This window comes from Geotrypetes seraphini, chromosome 1 (genome assembly GCF_902459505.1).
Source record: "Geotrypetes seraphini chromosome 1, aGeoSer1.1, whole genome shotgun sequence".
NCBI classification, from domain to species: Eukaryota; Metazoa; Chordata; class Amphibia; order Gymnophiona; family Dermophiidae; genus Geotrypetes; species Geotrypetes seraphini.
The window spans coordinates 271,749,454-271,771,258 of record NC_047084.1 but is presented as its reverse complement, the minus strand read 5'-3'; the positions used below and the strand labels follow the sequence as shown (position 1 = coordinate 271,771,258).

General features: G+C 43.8%; 1 protein-coding gene across 21 annotated transcripts in view; it reads right to left on the bottom strand.

The window, feature by feature from the left end:
- CTBP1 (C-terminal binding protein 1) overlaps positions 1 to 21,805 on the bottom strand; it is a 646,630-nt gene that overhangs the window by 194,941 nt on the left and 429,884 nt on the right. The window contains exons 1-2 of one of the 21 annotated variants that reach the window (XM_033951415.1): positions 19,545 to 19,598; positions 18,793 to 18,889 (exon numbers count right to left, since the gene is read on the bottom strand). The exons of 18 other annotated variants lie outside the window; for them this stretch is intronic. The gene's annotated coding sequence lies outside the window, so the exon portion shown is untranslated. Of the gene's footprint in view, positions 1 to 18,792; positions 18,891 to 19,544; positions 19,599 to 21,805 lie in introns of those variants that run through there. 2 more of the 21 variants (XM_033951478.1, XM_033951429.1) reach the window with 2 other exon arrangements.

Here is a 21,805-nt window from a genome sequence, read left to right as displayed (position 1 = left end):
AGGAAAGACATGCGGTCCGGTTCTGATCCCGGCGTGCCTTCACGGAATCACAGCAGCCTGCGCTCTACCCCTTTGCGGACAAACCCGGGGAGAGATGGCTCCCAATCCCAGAGACTCGATCCAATCTACAGGCTGTCTAGAGGGTTTACTGCAGTTTAAGCTCACAGAGCACCCTCCAGGAGCAGACAAAATTTAAAATGTCTGCGATCTCCCGCCGAAGGATCACTCGCACAGAGTTGATCCGCAGCATGTGGGCAAACCCATGAAAAAATAAAAAAAGACTAGGAATTGAAAACAAATCACGAGCAGAAGAGACTGAATTCAACCATGCAGAGAAGCTGCAGTACAAAACTGAGCAGGAAACTCCCGGGCAGGTAGCCCAAAGGGGAGGGATCAAGTTTAAGTAGCCCTGCAGCAGAAGCTACCAGACATACAAGATCCATTGAGTTCAGCCTCCAGAGGGATTGTACAAGAACGTGCATTTTATAGATGGGCATACACATGGACAGAGCTGGGGAGGGCTCATATTGTACACTTATGAAGGCTCTATGGCCAACATTAATTACTCACGCCTAAAATACAGGCACATATTTTTGCAGTTAAAGGAAAGTAGGCACCTATGTTCCTTTAAAAAGTAGGCTCCTATAAGGCACCTTCTGATCACCAAATTATAACTACAATGTTATAGAACTACCTAAGAGAAAACTGATCCGAGTTATAGGTATAAAATATTGGACTGTGAGTTAGGAGTCATCACAAAATAAAAGGCCTTGGAATCATTGTGGATTATTTATTGAAGTTTTCAGCACTGTTAAGACACGACTGCTGAAACAGCAAATAGAAAGTTTGGGATTATGCAAAATGGGATGGAGAAAAAAAAGTGAGAAAATTTATGCTTTTGTGTAGGTCCCTGGTACCTCCATACCATGAGTATTGTGTGCACTTCTAGTCACCAAGTGGAACTAGAAAAATTTAAGAGAAGGATGACAAAAACAATTAAGGGGATATATCGAACATCTTCCTTATGAAGAGAGGCTACCCAGGTTAGGGTTTTTCATATGGATTGATTTATTGGGATTCATTAGTCACCTCTATGAAGAGATTCACCCAAGGCGGTGTAGAGCAAGTACAATTCAACATAAAACTTACAATTCTGTTAACAGCGTTAACAGTAATAAAAAACATAATATAAACATAATACAATGAACAAGATAAACTCAAAATCGGCAAACTAAAAATAACAGGACTACCATGAAACAATTTCAGAAAATATACTGAAATTTAAATAGCAAAGATATAATGTAATGTCAACATACTTATGAAACACCTAATAAGCACACATTAGAACAGGGATCTCAAAGTCCCTCCTTGAGGGCCGCAATCCAGTCGGGTTTTCAGGATTTCCCCAATGAATATGCATGAGATCTATGTGCATGCACTGCTTTCAATGCATATTCATTGGGGAAATCCTGAAAACCTGACTGGATTGCGGCCCTCAAGGAGGGACTTTGAGACCCCTGCATTAGAACATTCAAATAACATAGATTATGACATAGCAATCAAATAACAGATTGGAAAAAATAGACTATGAGGGGACATGATAGATCAATGTTCTTCAATGCAAGGCCCGGGGACCAATAGCAATCCTCAGAGATTTCTTTGGTGGTTCTCATTGCCTTTCTGATTGTTTTTTGTTTGTTTTTTTCTGCTATTCTGCCTCTTAACCCTTTCAGGACCATAAGGATCGTAGGCCAATTTTTGTGGTTTTGACGACATTTTTATGGTAAAAAGGGCTTGCAGATGCCAAAAAATTGATTTTTTTTGTGAAATATCATTATTTTTATTTAAAAAAATCACACTTCTGGCTTATGGACAGTGTGGCAAGTGAATCTTCTCGTCAATCTGGCAACGACGCTAATGAATGAATGTCGGAACCAGTTTGTTTACATAAAGGCAGTATCATATAGAATCCGTACATATCAAATTTAGAACTGTAGACTATCCCAATCAAAATTTATAGGATTTTAAAGTTATGGGACAAATATGTCCCTTGGTCCTGAAAGGGCTACCCCAGGCTCAGGACAGAAAGGGGAAAGTAGATGGGGCAAAAGCACATGCTTGAAAGGCAAGGCATATCTCAATAGACTATTTGGAAATGGTCACAACCTTAAGAATACTTCCCAAATGAAGACTGAAGGTGGGTTGTAGAGATAGATGTCAGCAGTGTCGTGCCCTGGCATGGGAAAATATTTAGCAGCTCTCCTTCAGCTCATTAGAATTCAAATTGGCCCCAGCTTAAAAATTGATGCAAGACCACTATGATAGATGATTATAAAATTGTGAGTGGGGTGGAACAGATAAATTATTCTTTAGCTTGTCAAACAGCACAAAACAGAGAAAACGTCATTAATCTGATGATCAGCACAGTGAAAACAAATCACAGAAAATTTTATCTTATTATTCAGAGCAAATTAAACTGTAGAATTTATTGTCAGAAGATGTGGTTAAGGCAACAAATATAGTGGAATTCAAACAAGGACGAAACAAATTTCTGGAGAAAAAGTAAATAAACAATTATTAACTGAGAAGATTTGGAAGAGCCATCGTTAATCCATAGAAAGGAATTATAGAAAAAAAATTGACTTATGATCTGTTGTGTACTTGTGGCCCAGCCTGGCTACTGTTGATGAATTTGGACTGACTCAACATGGCTTTTCTTACATTCATATCTAAAAACGTACATTACATAATTTTACAACATAAAACCACCAACAGGAACCTCTCATCCAGACAGAGAACACAGTCCCCTTTCTCCCACCCCCCTTTTAAAGGAACTAAACGCAAAAAGATGTACGACAACTTACTAGCAACACATGCAGCTAAATTGGACCCCTCCATCACCAACCTACTGACAGCTTCAACTGACCTCAAAGCTTTCCGAAAAGAAATCAAAACCATACTATTCAAGAAATTCATCCAAATGTCCTAACCCCCATTCTTTTCCCCTCTCTCTCCCTCTTAGTATCCTCCCTTCAAAATTGTTTTAGACCTAACGCCTTTAATTGTACTCCTCTTCCTGAAAACGTCCAGCTATCATTTTGATGTATTAGGACCAACGTCTTTAATTGTATTCCTCTTCATGGAAATGTCCAGTTATCTTTTTGATGTAATCTGCTTAGAACTGCAAGGTATAGGCGGAATAGAAGTCATTAATGTAATGTAATGTAATGTAACATACTGACTGAGTTTGTATTGCAGTACACGTTTCTATTGTTTGTCAGATATATGCGGCATCACTATGTCTTATTGTTGTTGTGCATCCCAGGGATATGGGACCCCAGAGGAAGGCTAAATATCATTGAAACAGATCGTGCCAGGTCCTTTTATTGCACACCATTAACTAATTTGTAGCACTGCCTGTGTTTTGGACATTTAAAAAACATTTTTTTACATTATTGGTACATCTTCATATTGTCCTTCTGGGGGGAGGGGATTTCTCCACTTTTTATGGATTCTTTTTCCTATTTTTTTGGTCTACAATACAACTCAGGGGGGCCATGGGCAGGGCCATTTTCAATTTTATTTGCTTTGGCCTGGCATTACATTACATACAATTAAGGCTTTACACTTACTACACCTTAATCTTTGCCGTTCTGTTCTTTAGTAAAAAGGGACCCTAAAATTCAAACTTAGAAGCCCCAAAATTTAGAATCTCTGGGTATTAATTAATTCATGGCTGCTTTAAAATAAAACTTGACTATACATAAGAGCCCGGATTCTGTATAGGATTCCTGGTCTCAGAAGAAGACGAGCGTCCTATATAGAATTGGGCCTAAGGCTGCCTAAAATAAACCTGATTCTGTAACTGACGTCCATGTTACAAACGCCAGTTAGACAATCAGGTTATTGTAGATGCAGCCACTACACTTATCCCTTGCCGCGATTAGTATAGCAGCCGTGGCTGCCAGTCCCCTCACCCTCCCAAACAAATGCGGCAGGAGGAATGCCTCCCCGAACAAACCCGCAGGAGAGATGCCCAATCCCTCCTGCCGGAACACACCCCTCTCCCCCCCCGAAGATCGCCGGCAGAAAGGATGCCTAATCCCTCCTGCTGGAACACCCCCCGCTGCCCCGATCGCCGGCTGGAGGGATGCCCAATCCTTCCTGCCGGAACACCCCCCCCCCCCCCCCCCCGTAAGATCACCAGCAGGAGGGTGCCCACTCACTCCTGCCGGAACCCCCAACCCTCCCGGATCCCCATGCATAACTTTTAGCACCAAACTCTGAAACGATCATTGGCCTCCCTCATTCTCCAATACAAGTAATGAAAATAGAAAAGATTTATAAGGTTAAAGCCAAAGTTAACTGCAAAACTTGTTTTTCATACAGACTCATTGTATTTTGGCGCGACAGACTACAATAATGTATAGGGTCACTTGTTCATATGATCTAATCTAGAAAAACTACAAAAGGATTGCAGCATCAGGTATAGAAGCAAAATAGATCATTGTGAGAATACAATAAAAGTGTGAAGGAGGGAAAACGAGGCAGAACACAGCTTAGGGAAAATATTCTACAACATCTGGGCAACTACTCCGATTTCTCCAGAGCAGCAATGCAAGTTATGGTTTCTAATTATTCATTGGGGCAATCTTTATTTTCTTTAAATAGCCAATAAAATCCAAGAGACTATGCAGAGCAAGGCTTCAAAACCTGTTCTGGGGACCCCATATTTACAGTACAAATTAAGGGCACTAAGCGCATTAATGCATGCTAACCACTAAAAACACCCATAAGAATATAATAGGCATCTCTTAGCGCCCTTAGACGAATTCCCCCTTCAATCATATAAATTTGCTTAAACCAGAGACTCATTATATGCGCATTCATTGTAGGTATCCTGAAAACCCAACGGGCTGTGGAGTCCCTCAGGATGGGATTGGGAAACCCTGAAATAGAAGAATGCCTATTTTAATTAGCTTCCATATAAGAAGTTGAAATTGTTATTGAAACACAGCTACGCTTTCTATAGCTAAGACAGCAGATGAAACAGTCTCAAAAATCAACTCCCTCAACTGTTTGACATGTTCCCGAGTTATTACTGCCAGGGAAGCAGTCAATGGGAATGCAAATGAAAATAACAATCACCTAACAAAGCAATCCATTTACTTATCATTTACTTCATACACAAGAAATATGATGTGAACCACAGAACATCTGTCAGAAAGTCAGGCGAGTTCAACATTTTCAAGCTGTTCATAAAATACTGTCATGTTTAATATAAACTAGAGTGTTTTAAAACAAAAACTTGAAATAATAAGAATGGCTTCCTTGTGCTGCCAACAATAAATGACAACTGTCATTCGTAAATTTGGAAACTATTTTAGTATGAAAATATAAATATTTAAACGAAGCAAACCCAGCCATATAAAAAAAAATAATAATAAAAAAATCAATACTCAAGAGAGTAATTTTATAACTGATAATCTGGGTGGAGAGGCCAAGTGGAAGTCTATTTTGGGCTTATTTTAAAGACATACAATATAAGTACCTACTTGCTTTTATGAAAACTAGAAGAAATCCATCAGAAATTGCAGCTATAATGGATCTACCTACATTTATACCAGCTTGGGAACTGGTGTAAATACACACACATGCATTGTGTGCAATTTTCCAACATACCTCTGACCCGCCTATGCTCCTGTAACAAATAGGGTGAAGCTCCTATCACGAGCTAACAAAAGTTCTAGAGCAAGGAGCTGAGAAAAGCAAAAGCTCCTTCGGGAGCTATAAGATAGAGAGAGAGAGAGACTACCCTGAAAGAACAGTTACTTACTGTAACAGGTGTTATCCAGGGACAGCAGGCAGATATTCTCTACATGTGGGTGACGTCACCAACGGAGCCCCCTAACAGACGTTTTCGCAAGCAGACTTGCTTGAAGACCTTCAAGCTTGCGATTGGCCCGCACGTGCCCCTCCCGCCTGGTCTAGGGCATGTGTCTCTTCAGCGTGTCCTCAGTTCAGATAGCTAGCAAAGAAGCCAACCACGGGGAGATGGGTGGGTTGCGAGAATATCTGCCTGCTGTCCCTGGATAACACCTGTTACAGTAAGTAACTGCTTTATCCCAGGACAAGCAGGCAGCATTATTCTCTACATGTGGGAGACCTCCAAGCTAACCAGAATGGGATAGAGGGAGAGTTGGCAATTTAGGAAAACAGATTTTGCAAAACTGACTGGCTAAAGTGGCCATCACGCCTGGAAAAAGCATCCAGACAGTAGTGAGAGGTGAACGTATGAACCGAGGACCAAGTGGCAGCCTTACAGATTTCCTCAAGTGGAGTCGAGCGGAGGAAAGCAACTAACACCGCCATCGCTCTGACCTTGTGGCCTGTGACTCGACCCGGCAGGGAGAGACCAGCCTGAGGGTAACAAAAGGAGATACAAGCGGCCAACCAGTTAGAAATGGTCCGCTTAGAAACAGAGCGACCCAAACGATTAGGGTCGAAAGAGAGAAACAGCTGGAGAGCAGAACGATGTGGAGTGGTGCGATTCAAGTAGAAGGCCAGCGCATGCTTACAATCAAGAGAATGCAAATCCACTTCTCCAGGATGAGAATGGGGCTTCGGAAAAAACACAGGAAGAACAATGTATTGGTTGATGTGAAACTCAGAAACAACCTTAGGCAAGAACTTAGGATGGGTACGGAGAACCACCTTATCATGATGGAAGACAGTGAAAAGTGGGTCCGCAACCAAGGCTTGAAGCTCACTGACCCGAAGGGCAGAAGTGAGAGCAATAAGAAACACAACCTTCCAAGTAAGAAACTTCAAGTGAGCCCGCGCTAGTGGCTCGAATGGGGGTTTCATCAAGTGAGTAAGGACCACGTTAAGATCCCAAACCACCAGAGGAGATTTAAGGGGCGGATGAACTTGGAAAAGGCCTTTCATGAATCGGGAAACCACAGGATGAACAGAGATAGGCTTCCCGTCAATCGGCTGATGAAAAGCAGCAATTGCACTAAGATGGACTCGAACCGAAGAGGACTTGAGTCCAGCGCTAGACAAGTGTAACAGATAATCCAGGACAGCAGATAAGGAGGCAGACAGTGGCTCCTGCTGTCGAGTAGCACACCATGAAGAATAGCGGGTCTACTTCTGATGGTAAAATTGGCGAGTGGACTCCTTCCAAGATGTCTCTAGGACATCCAGCACAGGCTGAGAGAACTAGAACGAGGGCATTAAGTTTCGAGGAACCAAGCCGTTAAATGCAGAGACTGAAGGTTGGGATGAAGAAGAGAACCTCGACTCTGCGTAAGCAGAGAAGGAAAAACAGGCAGAAGAAGAGGCTCCCTGGAATTGAGTTGCAACAGAAGGGAGAACCACGGCTGTCGGGGCCACCAAGGAGCTATCAGAATCATGGTGGCACGTGTAACTTGAGCCTGACGAGAGTCTTCAGAATCAGAGGGAATGCATACAGAAACAGGTTCATCCAATCCAGCAGAAAAGCATCCGCCTCGAGTCTGAGCGGGGTGTAAACCCTGGAGCAGAAGCGGGGCAACTTGTGATTGTGGGGGGATGCGAACAGGTCAACGTCCAGAGTCCCCCAGCGATCAAATACTTGACGCAGAGTCAAGGAATGAATGGACTACTAGTGAGGCTGCAGAAGACGACTCAACTTGTCCACCAGACAATTGTGCTGGTCCTGAATGTAGACCGCTTGAAGGAATATGTTGCAGCGGATTGCCCAATCCCAGAGCCACATCGCCTCCTGGCACAGTGATCGGGATCCAGTACCCCCCTGTTTGTTGATATAATACATGGCGACCTGGTTGTCCATGCATACCAGCACCACTTGGTCGCGAAGCAGGTGACAAAAGGCTTTCAGGGCGAGGAAGATCGCTCGAAGCTCCAGCAGATTGATGTGACAAAGGCGGTCGGCACTGGACCAAAGACCCTGAGTGTGAAGACCAACCAGATGAGCCCCCCAAGCGTAGGCTGACGAGTCTGTCATGAGGGCTTTTAGCGGAGGAGGAGCATGAAACAGAAAACCTCTGGAAAGATTGAAAGAGAGCATCCACCAACGGAGAGACTGTCTCAACAAAGGAGTCACGACAATGAGTCAAGAGACAGGGTCCCGATCCTGGTTCCATTGTGATGCCAGAGTCCACTGAGGAATACAGAGGTGAAGTCTGGCAAAAGGAGTCATGTGAACCATGGAGGCCATGTGACCAAGGAGGACCATCATGAGCCAAGCCGGGGCCGAGGGCAGATGGATCACCCTCCGGCATAATCGAACAAGGGCCTCCCATCAAGGCCGAGGCAGAAAGGAGCAGAGCAGAGCTGTGTCCAGGACCGCTCCGATAAATTACAGAGACTGGGACGGACAGAGCTGAGACTTGGGGAAGTTCACTTCGAAGCCAAGGCTCTGAAGGAGCGAGATGGTTTGATTTGTCACTCGCAGAACTTCGTGGCAAGAGGACGATTTGATCAACCAGTCGTCGAGGTAGGGAAACACCTGCAGGCCGCAGAGATGCAGGGCCGCAGCTGCCACAACTAGACATTTCGTGAAGACCTCGGAAAGGCCGCCAGGCCGAAGGGAAGAACACGATACTTGAGATGGAGATCCCCACCCGGAATCTCAGATACCGGCGAGAGGCCAGGTGTATCGGAATGTGCGTATATGCCTCCTTGAGGTCCAGAGAGCACAACCAGTCCCCCTCGTCCAAGAAGGGGTACAAAATAGGAAGAGTGAGCATTCGGAACCGTTCCCTGACCGGAAACTTGTTCAGAGCATGGAGGTCCAGGATCGGACGCAGATCCCCTGTCTTCTTGGGTACCAGAAAGTATCGAGAATAAAATCCGGTGTTCCACTGGTCTGCGGGAACCTCCTCGACTGCCCGAAGGCGAAGAAGGGCCTGAGCTTCCTGCAAAAGGAGAGGCAGCTGAGACTGAGCAGAAGGAAACTCTCTTGACTGAGGTGAAGGGAGTACCCATCCCGGATGATAGAAAGCACCCAACTGTCGGTGGTAAGACTTTCCCACTGGGCATAGAAATGGTGGAGATGACCCCCCAATGGGGAGGGAGGAAGGCTCCAGGAGGAAGGGAGCCCGAAGGCTCGGACCAGAATTGTCAAAAGGACGGCCCAGGTTTCGCTGGAGCCGGTGGCTGGGTCTTAGTTTGACGTTGCTGCTTCTTCTGCGGCCGTTTCAAAGGAGGCCGAGAGAAGGCAGGCGTAGATTTCTGCGGGTTCCTCCGGAGAGGAATTTTGTATTGCCGAGCCGGAGGGGCCTTCGGTTTAAGTTTCATCAGAGAGGCGAAGGACCGAGAGGCGCTTGGTTGCCGCTTCGATGGAATCATCGAAGAGCTCATGGCCCACACACGGGAGATTGGCAAGACGATCCTGTAAATTCGGATCCATATCCACAATGCAGAGCCAAGTGAGGTGACGCATGGCAACCACAAAGGCCGAGACCCTTGAGCACAACTCGAAGGCGACGCATGGCAACCGCAAAGGCTGAGACCCTCGAAGACAACTCGAAGGCGTCGTAAGCCGCCTGAAACATATAGAGATGGAGCTGGGAGAGGGTCTTCTTGAGGAGACGAAACTCCTGACGCTGAGAATCCAGTACGTCCTCCCGGAACGAGCAGAGGGCGTCCACACAGAACCGGAGGTAGGACGTGAAGATAAAGTTATAGTTAAGGATACAATTCGCCATCATTGAGTTTTGGCAAAGACAGCGACCAAACTTGTCCATCGTATGGCCCTCCCGGCCCGGAGGGATGGCAGCGTAAACCTTAGAGGGGTTGGACTTCATCAAGGAACACTCAACCACCAAGGACTGATGAGAAAGCTGAGAACTTTCAAACCCCTTAACCGGAATTGTCCGGTAACGGGACTCCAACCTGGAGGGAATGGCCGTGACCACATAGGGGATCTCCAGGTTCCGGAGAAAGGTTTGCCGTAGAACCTGGTGCAATGGCATGCGCAACGCCTCGCGGGGCGGACGATCAACACCCATCTCCTCCAGATATTCCCAGGTATAACGAGACTCAGACTGGAGGTCCAGTTTCAAGGCCCTACCCATGTCAGAGATGAAACGAGCAAAAGAGGAGTTTCGAGAAGAAGACTCATCCTACTGAGGAGACCCCGAGCGAGATCTGGGGGCAGCTGAGAAAGAGAGAAATTTCCCTCAAGTAGTAAGCAGGGGCCTCGGAGTCCCGCGAATGGGAGACTGAAGAGGCTCTACTAAAGTGTCTGGGGGGCATCGAGGAACGACCCCATGCTAGGTGGGCCGGGGAAGACCCGGAGTCCAAGGTATTAGCTGGCGACGCTTCGGGAAAGACTGGGTAAAGGAAAATTCCTCTACCGGTTTCGAAGAAGACCCCTTAGAGGCTGGTAGCTGCGTCGATGGGGAACACAACCCAGAGTCCAACTCAAGGACAAGCGTGTGTGTAGGAGGTTTTGCAGTTGGAGACTTGCCCCGAAGGGGCGAAGAAGACCGGGGCTTCTTAGGAGGGGCAAACCTCGACAAAGTAGCGGGGGAAAAATGGCCTCCTGGCCTGGATCCCCGAAAAGTTACAGGTGACTTGGGGAATGAAGAATCGCTCGAGGGAACCCGGCAAGTCTTGCGGACAGAGCCTCGAGAAACGTCGGTACCAGTTGGCTCACCACCGAGGAAAGCTGCGTGGTAAGAATAGCCTTAAGCATGTCCTCGAACATAGGCACCGAGACCAAGGATGGTTGGGTCTTAGGTGCAGCAGTGCGCTCCTTTGGGGGCGACCTCGAGGAAGAGTATTCCCTACATGAGAAGGCACGCTTAGAGTGATGTCTCGAAGATGCCGACGAGGCGGCACTGACATGAGACTCGGAGGTAGGCTTCTTTGCCGGCACACCTGAGGAGGAAAGAGGAGACTTACCCGAGGCCGGAGTAAGAGGAGGGGCCAAGGCCGGAGCCTTCGAGGCCAATGGGGACTTCGAAGCCGAAGCACCCAATGAGGGCGCCAAGGCCGAGCTCGAGGCCTGTCCCGCAGGATCCATGGGGCCAAACAATTGGAGAATCTTGGCCACACTCCTACGAAGAGCCCGTGGTTGCAAAATTGCACAACGGGGCATGACTCAGCGCAGTGCTCTGCACTCAGGCACTCCACACACCAACGATGAGGGTCGGTGATGAAGATAACCCGGTTGCATTTAATACAGTTTTTAAACCCAGAACGAGGCCAGGCCATAAGAAAAAAGATGGCCACGTCCCTACGAGGCCAGGCGGTCAGAGTAAGACCAGGAACCCAGTCAAAAAGATTACGAACTGAAAAAACAAAAAGAAAGAAAAAAACACAGACGTGAGCACAGCGACTCAAATTAAACTAACTAAACAAGCCGCGATGCAAGAGGGACAACGATATCGCACGAAGCAAGGGAGCAGTGCTTCTGGCTCCGCGGAAAACAGAGAACTGAGGAGACGCATGCCCTAGACTGGGCGGGAGGGGCACGTGCGCATGCGTGAGCCAATCACAAACTTGAAGGTCTTCAAGCAAGTCTGCTTGCGAAAACGTCCACTAGGGGGTTCCGTTGGTGACATCACCCACATGTAGAGAATATACTGCCTGCTTGTCCTGGGATAAACATAGAAACATGATGGCAGATAAAGGCAAATGGTCCATTCAGTCTGCCCATGCACAACATCCACTATCTCCTCCTCTCCCTAAGAGAATCCACAGGCTATCTTGAATTCAGATACAGTCTTCATTTCCACCACCTCCATCAAGAGACTATTCCACACATCTATCTTCTTTTCGGTAAAGAAGCATTTTCTTACATTACTCCTGAGGCTATCACCTCTTAACTTCATCCTATGCCTTCTCCTTACAGAGTTTTCCTTCACTTGAAAATGACTCATTTCCTGTACATTTACGCCACAGAGATATTTAAACATCTTTATCATATCCCCTTCTCTCCCATCTTTCCTCCAGAGTATACTTATTAAGGTCTCTAAGTCTGTCTCCATATGATTTATGACAAAAACCATTAACCAATTTTGTAGCAGCTGTCTGGACTGACTCCATACTCTTTATATCTTTTTGAAGGTAGGGTCTCCAAAATTGCATACAATATTCTAAATGTGGCCTAACAGCATTATCACCTCCCTTTTCCTACTGGCCAATCCTCTACTTATGCACCCAAGCATCCTCCTGGTTTTGACTGTCACCTTTTCTACATGTTTTGCCACCCTGAGATCATCAGACTCAATCACCTCCAAGTCCCACTCTTCTTCCAAACACAGAATTATTTTGCCTCCTATACTATAGTGTTCTGGATGTTTGCAGCCCAAGTGCATGACTCTGCATTTTTCAGCATTAAATCTTAGTTGCCAGATCCTGCCTCATGTTATCCACACCCTCCGAAGTGTCTACCCTATTACTGAGCTTGATATCATCCAGAAAAAGACAAACTTTTCCAGACAGTCCTTCCGCAATATCACTCACAAAGACATTAAATAGAACTGGCTTAACAACAGATCCCTGCAGCACTCCACTAAACATCCTTATCCTTCTAGCAAACTCAATCTACGACTTCCCGTTGTCTCCTTTCACTTAACCAGCTTTTCATCCAGTTCGTTACTTTGGGGCCCAAACAGCATGCATTCAGTTTATTTATCAGTTGCCTATGCAACACTGTATCAAAAGCTTTGTACAAATACACTACATCTAGCTTCCTTCTCATATCCAACTATTTGATCACCCAGTCAAAGAAATCAATCAGATTCGTCTGACAAGACCTGCCTTGGGTCCTGCAGTCCATCTGATTCTAGAAATTTCACTATCCTCTGCTTAAGCGTTTACATTAGTTTACTCACTACCAAGGTCAGACTAACTGGCCTATAATTCCCAACCTCCTCATTGAATAGTGTTTTCATCACTTTTTATATAATACGATCAAGTGAGGGGGGAGGGGGAATTGTAGTGCTCCTGTTTTTACCACTCAGATTTTGGATTGTGGGATAGATTTAAACATCTGGTTACTTGACTCTTTAAAACACTTTCCTGAATTTGTGGATTTTTTTTATTGGTGCCTCTTGTGCAGAGGGACCACATCTGCTCTTCTCCAGACCCCAGGAGCACACCAAATTCTAAGGAAGCATTAAAAAGATGAGACAATGGAGCCTCCAGAACCTCTATGAGTTTCTTGAGCACCCTCAGATGTATCCTGTAAGGCCTCATTGCTTTGTCTACTTTTAATTTAGCTAGTTCCTCACAAACAGTCTTCTGAGAATCCCAGTCTACTATACATCCATTCACATTTGGTTTTTGCAATCCTACCCCCTTGTCTTTCATCTGTGAACACAGAACAGAAATAAATACTACGCAGTTCAGCCTTATCCTTATTGGTTTCTGCAAATTTGTCTCCCTCACCCTTGAGCCTTACTGCCATTTTGACACTTTTTCCTATCACATATATCTAAAAAATGTTTTGACCCCAATTTGACCCTATTGGCTATCTTTTCTTCCATTCACATCTTTGCTTTTCCGATAGCTTTTCCCTCTTCTTATAGTTTTTTCACATATTTTTGTCTGTCTTCCTCTTTCTGCGACGTCTTCTAATTTATGAAAGATAACCTTTTTTCTCTCACCTTTTCAGCTACTGCATTTGTGAACCAAAGCGGCTTTCTTTTCCTTTTATGTACTTTCCTAACAATGATAGCTTCTTTCCGTTTTGCCCACTGCTTTTCTACTTCATTCAGCTGTTCCTGTCCAAATAACTCTCCATCTTGGCAAAGTTAGTTCTTTTGAAGTCTAGAACCTTTAGTCTTGAGTAAGTCCTCTCATCCTGCATTTTGATATTGAACCTCACTATTCTGTGATCACTAGATGCTAAATGATCACCCAGTGTAACCTCAGGAACACTTCCTCCGTTTGTAAGCACCAAGTCCAAAATAGTTCTATCCCGCATGGGTTCCAATACTAATTGCTGGAACAATTCTTTCTGTAGTGAATCCAAGATCTCTTTGTAGCTGGCATATTAAAATCACCTACCAGTAGTACTTCCCTTTTCTTAGTTATCTTGTGAATGCCTTTAATTAAATCTTTGTCAATTTCTTCTGTGAAGGAGGCCTTTATCACACCAATGTGAAGGAGGCCTGTATCATACCAATGTGACCTGCATTGCAAGTCATGCAAAATTCAGAAATAAGAATACTTTTTAGGTTGGGGAGAACTGAGCATGTGATAGAATATTAAGTGAAGTTATGATGGTTAAAACTGGAGGACTGTATATGTTACAGATTGCTTGTGTTGGTTTATTTATGTACGCATGGCCAAGCACCTGCAAGCCTGATGAGCACTATTCAGTCTTATGTTCTGTTGCCAAAGCTGTGCTCTGTCCATCGTACAGACTTGTTTGTTTCCCTGTTAGGTGTCTGAGATTGAACATTACACGAACAAGCACATTTTTGTGCATCGGCTCACAAGAATGGAATCGTGTGCTTATGTATATATGACCAAAATGATATAAAATCACTCCTTTAGTACAGTAAACAAACTTCTTATACAAGTTGGTAATTTTAGATGAAATATATGCTCAGAGACATGGAGGCAAAAAACAAGGGGCAAAGCCCCAAGAATGTCGCCTCAATAAATAAATAAATAGTCAAAAGATATTTTTCTTCACTGGTGTTTTTAAGAAGTTATTGAAGAGACACCTGTTTTGTAATTGAAATATGGGAATTGACATTCTGTATAGGTATAAGCCAGGGGTGTCAAAAGTCCCTCCTTGAGGGCCGCAATCCAGTCGGGTTTTCAGGATTTCCCCAATGAATATTCATGAAATCTACTAGCATACAATGAAAGCAGTGCATGCAAATAAATCTCAAGTTGTGTTTATGTGAATATTTCTGACAAAGGGGATCCATCGCTTTCAGCAGATTCTTAAAGAGGTCAGTGACTCAAAAAAAGTTAAGAATCAATGTAGTATACAAATGTGGCTAACCTAGCATGACATAACAGTATGACACTTAATATGATAGAACCTAGCACAGTGGACATGGGATAGCAAATATTGTGTAGTGGACATAGCACGTGAATTTGAGCATGGTAGGAATTCCCGCAACGCTAAGGATAGGTTCCTACAAACATTACACCTAGAGCCCTGCAGGTAAAACAAATTCCTTTAAGCGATAGCCCTCAAATGATGCTAATACTTTCTAAGACCTGTTTATCCTTTCCCAAGAAGTTACCTACAGTGAAACAAGGGGAACTACAAATCCCAGCAAGGCAGGGTCACGTAAAATCTAAAACTAGGGCTGAAGTGATTCCTGTTACCAGCCACCCTGAAACTGGTTCAAACCAGATTAGAAGATTTTAGTGTGTAGAAGCAGCAAGGCCTAGGAATATAGCTGCTGCTAAACCTAATCAAAGTAGAGCAGGCAAAGAAAAGAATGGAGATCTCAGGCCACAGATTCAGAGCTACTGAGAAAGACAGACCACTACAGCCAAGAGCAGGGGAACAGCAGACTCCATTCATTCACAAGGAGCAGCTAGAAGCCCTCAAGGGGGAGACTTCTGAGGACTTTTTCCATGCTGATATGAATTAAATTGAAATGGAAGATAATTTAAGCTCCTGTGAAATGGAGGTGGATTTTACAGAGCTGCCAAGCAATGATGATATGGAAATGTGCTAGAACCTGCTAAGAATGAGTGACTGTTTTAAAGCAATAGGTGTTGTTTTGAACCCCAAGCTGAGAATGAAAAGAAACAAAGTTGAACAATGAATGCTTTGTGTGATAAGACAGCTAGGCTGAGATCAGTCATATTTAACGTGACCATTTATTTTTTTCATCAAAAGGGGACATCTATTAATTGTCAGTCCCGCCCCCAATCCTGCCCTAGCCCCGTCCCAATCCCACCCCCAATTTCTTCCATTCATTTTTTATGTACACATAATATCTTATTAATTCATAATGGTAACCATAAAATTAAAAAAAACTACAAAGCACACTATACGCAGAGAAAATGTTAATTATCATTTATATTTGAGAGGGTTTCAAAAATGTCAAGGCAAATGACTTTAAAATATGCAATGTCACCTCAGTAACTATAGAAAAATAGACACATATAGTGCAAAATATAGATAGCAGATATAAATTCTCAAAACTGACACATTTTGAACACGAAATTGAAAATAAAATCATTTTTCCTACCTTATTTCATGAGTCTCTGGTTGCGTTTCCTTCTGACTGCATATCCTTTCTTTCATTTCTTTCTTTCTTTACTCAGGCCCAACAATTGTCCCTTTCTATTCCCTCCCTCCTTCCTTCCTATGTCCTTAGTGCCCCTTCCTGTGTCCTTAGTGCCTCCTTCCTATGTCCTTAGTGTCCCATCCTATGTCCTTAGTGCCCCCAGTGCCACCTTCCTATGTCCTTAGTACCTCCAGTGTCTCCTTGCTATGTCCCCCTCACTGCCTTCCAGACTTTGTCCCACCGCCGAAGCCATCCTGCCTCCCTCCCTCCAGCGCCAAAGCCAGCCTGCTTGCCTGCCTACCTCCTTCCCTCCCTGCCACGCAAAAAAGCCTCCCTCCAGTGCCCGATTTAAACCCTTCACCCCCCGGGTCTGCCGCCGCTGCTGCCCTCTTAACTCCCTGCTGCTGCTCCTAATCGCCGCCCAGAAGCCTTCTTCCCGATGTCAATTCTGACGTCGGAGAGGACGTTCCGGGCCAGCCAATTGCTGCCTAGCTGGCCTGGAACAATTTCTCCAACGTCAGAATTGGCACCTGGGCCAATCAGGCCTTAGGATTAGTGGGGATGGGCGGACCTGCTATCCCTAAGGCCTGCTTGGTCCAGGCTTCTAGAGCCTGGGCCAATCAGGCCTTAGATTTAGCAGGGATGGGCCGGGAAGGGGCGGGCCCATCTCATTTCCACGAGGCGGGCCTGTCAGCTGGACGGCAGCAAGACCCGTCCAGCCGACCAACATTTAAAGGTTAGTTGGGGGAGGGAGGTTAGTTGGGGGGGGTCGTCATTAGCATGGGGGGCCCGGGGGGTTCCGGCAGGAGGAGTTGGGCATCCTCCTGCCGGCGATTACCAGTTTGGGGGGGAGGAGAGGTACGGGGGGGGGTTCCGGCAGGAGGAGTTGGGCATCCTCCTGCCGGCGATTACCAGTTTGGGGGAGGGGGTCCGGGGGGTTCCGGCAGGAGGAGTTGGGCAGCCTCCTGCCGGCGATTACCAGTTTGGGGGGAGGGGGGGTCTGGGTCTGGGGTTCCGGCAGGAGAGTTGGGCATCCTCCTGCCGGTGATGAGGCAGGCGGCCGTGGCCACTATACTTATTGCAGCAGGGAGATCTCTTGCTGCGATAAGTATAGCGGCCGCGTCTACTTACAATGTAGACCAGCATTTTGCTGGCCTACATTTTAAGCGTCTCTTCCTCTACTAGGGAGATGCGTAGGGCCGCCTAGGTTCGCCTAAGGCCTGCCTAAGGCCCTTAGGCGAGCTTAGGCGTCTTGCGTCCCTAGGCTCCCGGAGGCACCTTCAATATAGGCGGCCTGCCTGGGGAGCATTTTTTAAAAAAACATGCATCCCGATTGGCTGATTAGATAGCTGTAGGACGCCTACAGCTGCCTAAAATCGGGACGCACTTTGTAGAATCAGGGCCAAAATGCTCCCCTTAGACTTCTCAGTGACCACCGATGGGCAGTACAGCCCCCCCCCGGGAACCACTGATCTAGGTTGCTAACTTCTGATCAGCGAAGGTGCTACAACTAAAGTGATTCCCCTCCCCACCCACCAAACTTTGCTAGATCCTTAAGTTTTCTAAAATGATGCTATTCAAATTTCTAGGGGGAAAATTTAAAACCAGTGATATTTTTGCTATGAACTATTTTGTTTAAAATTGAATGCACAAGTTTGCTTAAAGGAGTGACTCCTGTATTTTGTTTTTCTGCACTTTTGTTGAACCTCTTGATTTATACTGCAAAAGAGAGAATGAATAAACTGTTTTGCTTATTCATTTGAAGGCCAAATTCTTTCAAGCAGCAAGTTCCACTAACTCCATTATAGGACAAAACTGTTCAGTCCAGAAGCAGTGATTGGATTAACCAAGTTAGGCACACACCTAGGATCAACACCCAGCCACAATATTCTTTTTTTCCTTTATTACTCTTGTAAATCAATATTTTACAAGTTGTGTAACACAGTTATCACACTATAAGCTTTGACTACATTAGGAAATTTCAGAGCCAAAAGACTAACTTGTAACAAATACCATACCATATAATACCATAGTCTGTATTACTATATTTGCCATGCTACGTTTGTATATATAATACTATGTTTACCATACCATGTTTATATAAAATACTATGTTCACCATGTATAATACAATGTCTTCTATGCTATGTTTGCAATGCTATGCTTGTATATATAATACTATGTCATCATGCTAATCTGCCATCCTATGTTTTGTCTTGCTTTGCCATGCTGTGTCACACCGTGCCATATTTGTCTTATTTTACCATGCTTTATGTATATAAACTTGTAACCCGTTCTGAGCTCTCCTGGGAGAATGGGATATAAAACCAAATAAATAAATACAATTTCTTATATCCCACAAAATTTCTACAAGGATTCAATGTGGCTTGCAATAAGATTTTTCAGAGGTTTCACAGCAATTAAAGTAAGATTCTGGATCTACAATTAGATGGTAATCAAGATGAGTTAAGAGAATATTATGATGTTCAGAGAAATTTGTAATAATGCATGCACAACTACACAGTAATTGATGTCAAAAACTGTTTCTTTGTTCATATTACCTAATCAACAACGACAGCTGCAGAGCTGTACTTTGGCCAAGAACACAGAGAAACTCTTAATGGCACACCCTGTTTGTTCTCATCCGAAAGGAAAGTCCTGTAATAACAGACGGTTAAGGACAGATGAACGCTAAACCTCAGGAAACCATGCTTTTAAAGCTGCTCTCCAAAGAATTAACATACTGAAATTCTCAGCTGCACAATATAAAATTCCTGATTTATCTTTTTTAATGGTTACTTTTAAAGCACTTTACTTTGCCAGGTTTAATGCAAGATTTATTCTTTGAGATCTCTCTTTATAGGGCTTTCTCCCTAAACACATTTCCTCTCCATGCAAAAATAATGCATCAAGGATTGTAGTGGTAAACAAAGATATCTTTATGTGCTATACTCTCCCCAATTCAATGTCATCTTGCTCAGTACTTGGTTAAATATTCAGGAATCCTAATGTTGCTATAATCATTTACAAATGCACCACCACACAAAGCTTTACTATTCTTTTTTTAACTCACTCATACTAAAGCTGTTCTACTTACAATGATTTAATACAAAGGATGCAAATCCCTCAAAGCTCGTTTCTGTTCTATCCTATCACCAGTGACCTATTTGCTTATGTCAGTCAATACCAGTGAAGTATGCTGCTTAACAAAACTCAGTGAGGGTACTCTCAGTTGAAGAGGTTCTCCCATCTTAGGCCTCTGGCATACATTCAGAACAAATAAAGGTGCTTGGACTAAAAACACCAGTCTCACCTCTAGCTGTGGTAAGTTCTAGCCGTTATCTTCCTACTTGTGCAGCCAAGTAATCTTGAGTAAACAGCATTTCAAAGAGAATGTTCATTGAAAAAGCAAGCAAAACAGGATGCATAAAAAACTGATTCAGATACAGGGCCAGTAACAACAGAACAGTATCCAAACAATACAGACCATTGAAGGGGAAAAACTTGGTTAGGATGATCACATTACATTTTCACAATACAAAAAAAAAAAAAATGCATGATGCAACAAAAGATTTGGTGTGGTTTCCTTCCAATGCAAAAGAGCAGCTGGGGCACAGTTTCAATAACATATCAAGCAAATATACAATTCTTGGCATTTAACACACAGTATTCATTGCAGATCTGCTGACATGTGTAATATTTACTCCAATTTTAACTGTAAATTATAGAAAACATACTGTTAACATAAAATGCAAACTAACTGCAGCTAATTATATATCTGATTTAAAATGCATCATCCAACAAAAAAAATGCACAATTAAATGAACAGAGCCATTGTTTGTCTCTACTAATAGATGATTTTAACATGACACATAATGATTGAGATATCCCTATTGAGGAGTCTCCTAGAAGTAGGGAGATCCTAGATTCTCTACAAGAACTGTACCAGCAGTTGGTAATAGAACCCATGTGGGATGGGGTCATACTGGACTTAGTGCTTACAAATAGGGAAAGTGTTTCTGAAATTAAAGTAGATGATCATCTGGCATCCAGTGATCACTGCATGGTGTGGTTTAATGTTAAAACAGGTGTAGAGATGGCTCATTCACAAGTGAAGGTTTTAGACATTTAAAAAAAATCTAACTTTGTTCAGCTGGGGAATCAAATCAAGGAACTGTTGTCTGGATGGGAACATCTGGAAGTAAGAAAATAGTGGGCAAAAGGAGCTATTGTAAGGGCAACAAACCATTTTGTTTGGAAAGTAAGTAAAAGTAAGAAGAAAAGAAGGCCACTTTGGTTCTCAAATGTAGCATCTGAGAAGGTAAGAGAAGTGGTTAGTTTTCATAAAATATAAAAGATCGCAGAAAGAGGAAGACCTAGGCAAAAATATCTGGAAAGGTTAAGAGAGGCTAGTCAAGTAGTCAGAACAACAAAGATGCAAATGGAAGAAAAAATTAGCTGACACTGTAAAATGGGGGGGGGGGGGGGGGGACGACAAGACTTTTTAAGATATATTGATAATAATAAGAAGTACAAAAGCGACATTATGAGACTCAAAGGTAAAGGGGAGAAATATGTAAAAAGCTGATAAAGATATAGCTGAACTGCTTAACAAATATTTCTGTTCTAGGTTCACAGCTGAAGTGAAGGGAATGGGACTGCACAAGACAAATGCAAATAGGGAGGTATGGTAGACCCTGATTGATTTTCAGAGGATTATGTTTGTGAGGAGCTAGCTAAAGGTGGACAAAGTGACGGGGTCAGATGGTGTATATCCAAGGGTACAAAAGGAATTTAAGGAAGTTCTGGAAGCTCCACTGGCTGACCTTTTCAATGCTTCTCTAGGCAAGTATGGTACCGGACGACTGGAGAAGGGTGGATGTGGTCCCTCTCCACAAAAGTAGAATAAAAAAACATCTTTGCTGTCCTGAAGCAACATGGTAGATGTCCTTGGCTGTGCATGCACAGATCTTGTAAACACATCAAAAACAGATCTGCAGTTTTCCAATAGATAAAGCAGAAATCACCCCTACAGCTAGATGTGCTATATATTTACAATTTAGCAAAGCCTTTGACATTGTTCCACACAGGCATCTAATAAATAAATAAATAAACTGAGTGCCCTCAGTATGGGCCCCAAAGTGACTAACTGGGTCAGGAACTGATTGAGTGGAAGGTGACAAAGGGGGTCAATGGAGATCATCTGAGAAAAGGGATAATATAAACATAACATAAAAGTTTATTTAAATACCGCAAAACCTTGCAGTTCAATGCGATTAACAAAAAAACAAACTGTACAAACACAGTGATGAAATACAAAATCAAGCTATCAAAAATTTTTTGAACAATAACGGCTCCTTTTACAAAGGTGCGTTAAGGCTTTAATGTGTGGAATAGCGCGCGCTGAATTGCTCCGTGCGCTAGACCTTAACGCCAGCATTGAGCTGGCGTTAGTTCTAGAAGCTTAGCGCGGGTTTATCGCATGGTAATTTTGTGCGTACGCTAATTTCTTTAGCGCACCTAAATAAAAGGAGCACCAAGTCTTCAACAATTTCCTAAAATGTTGGCATGAGA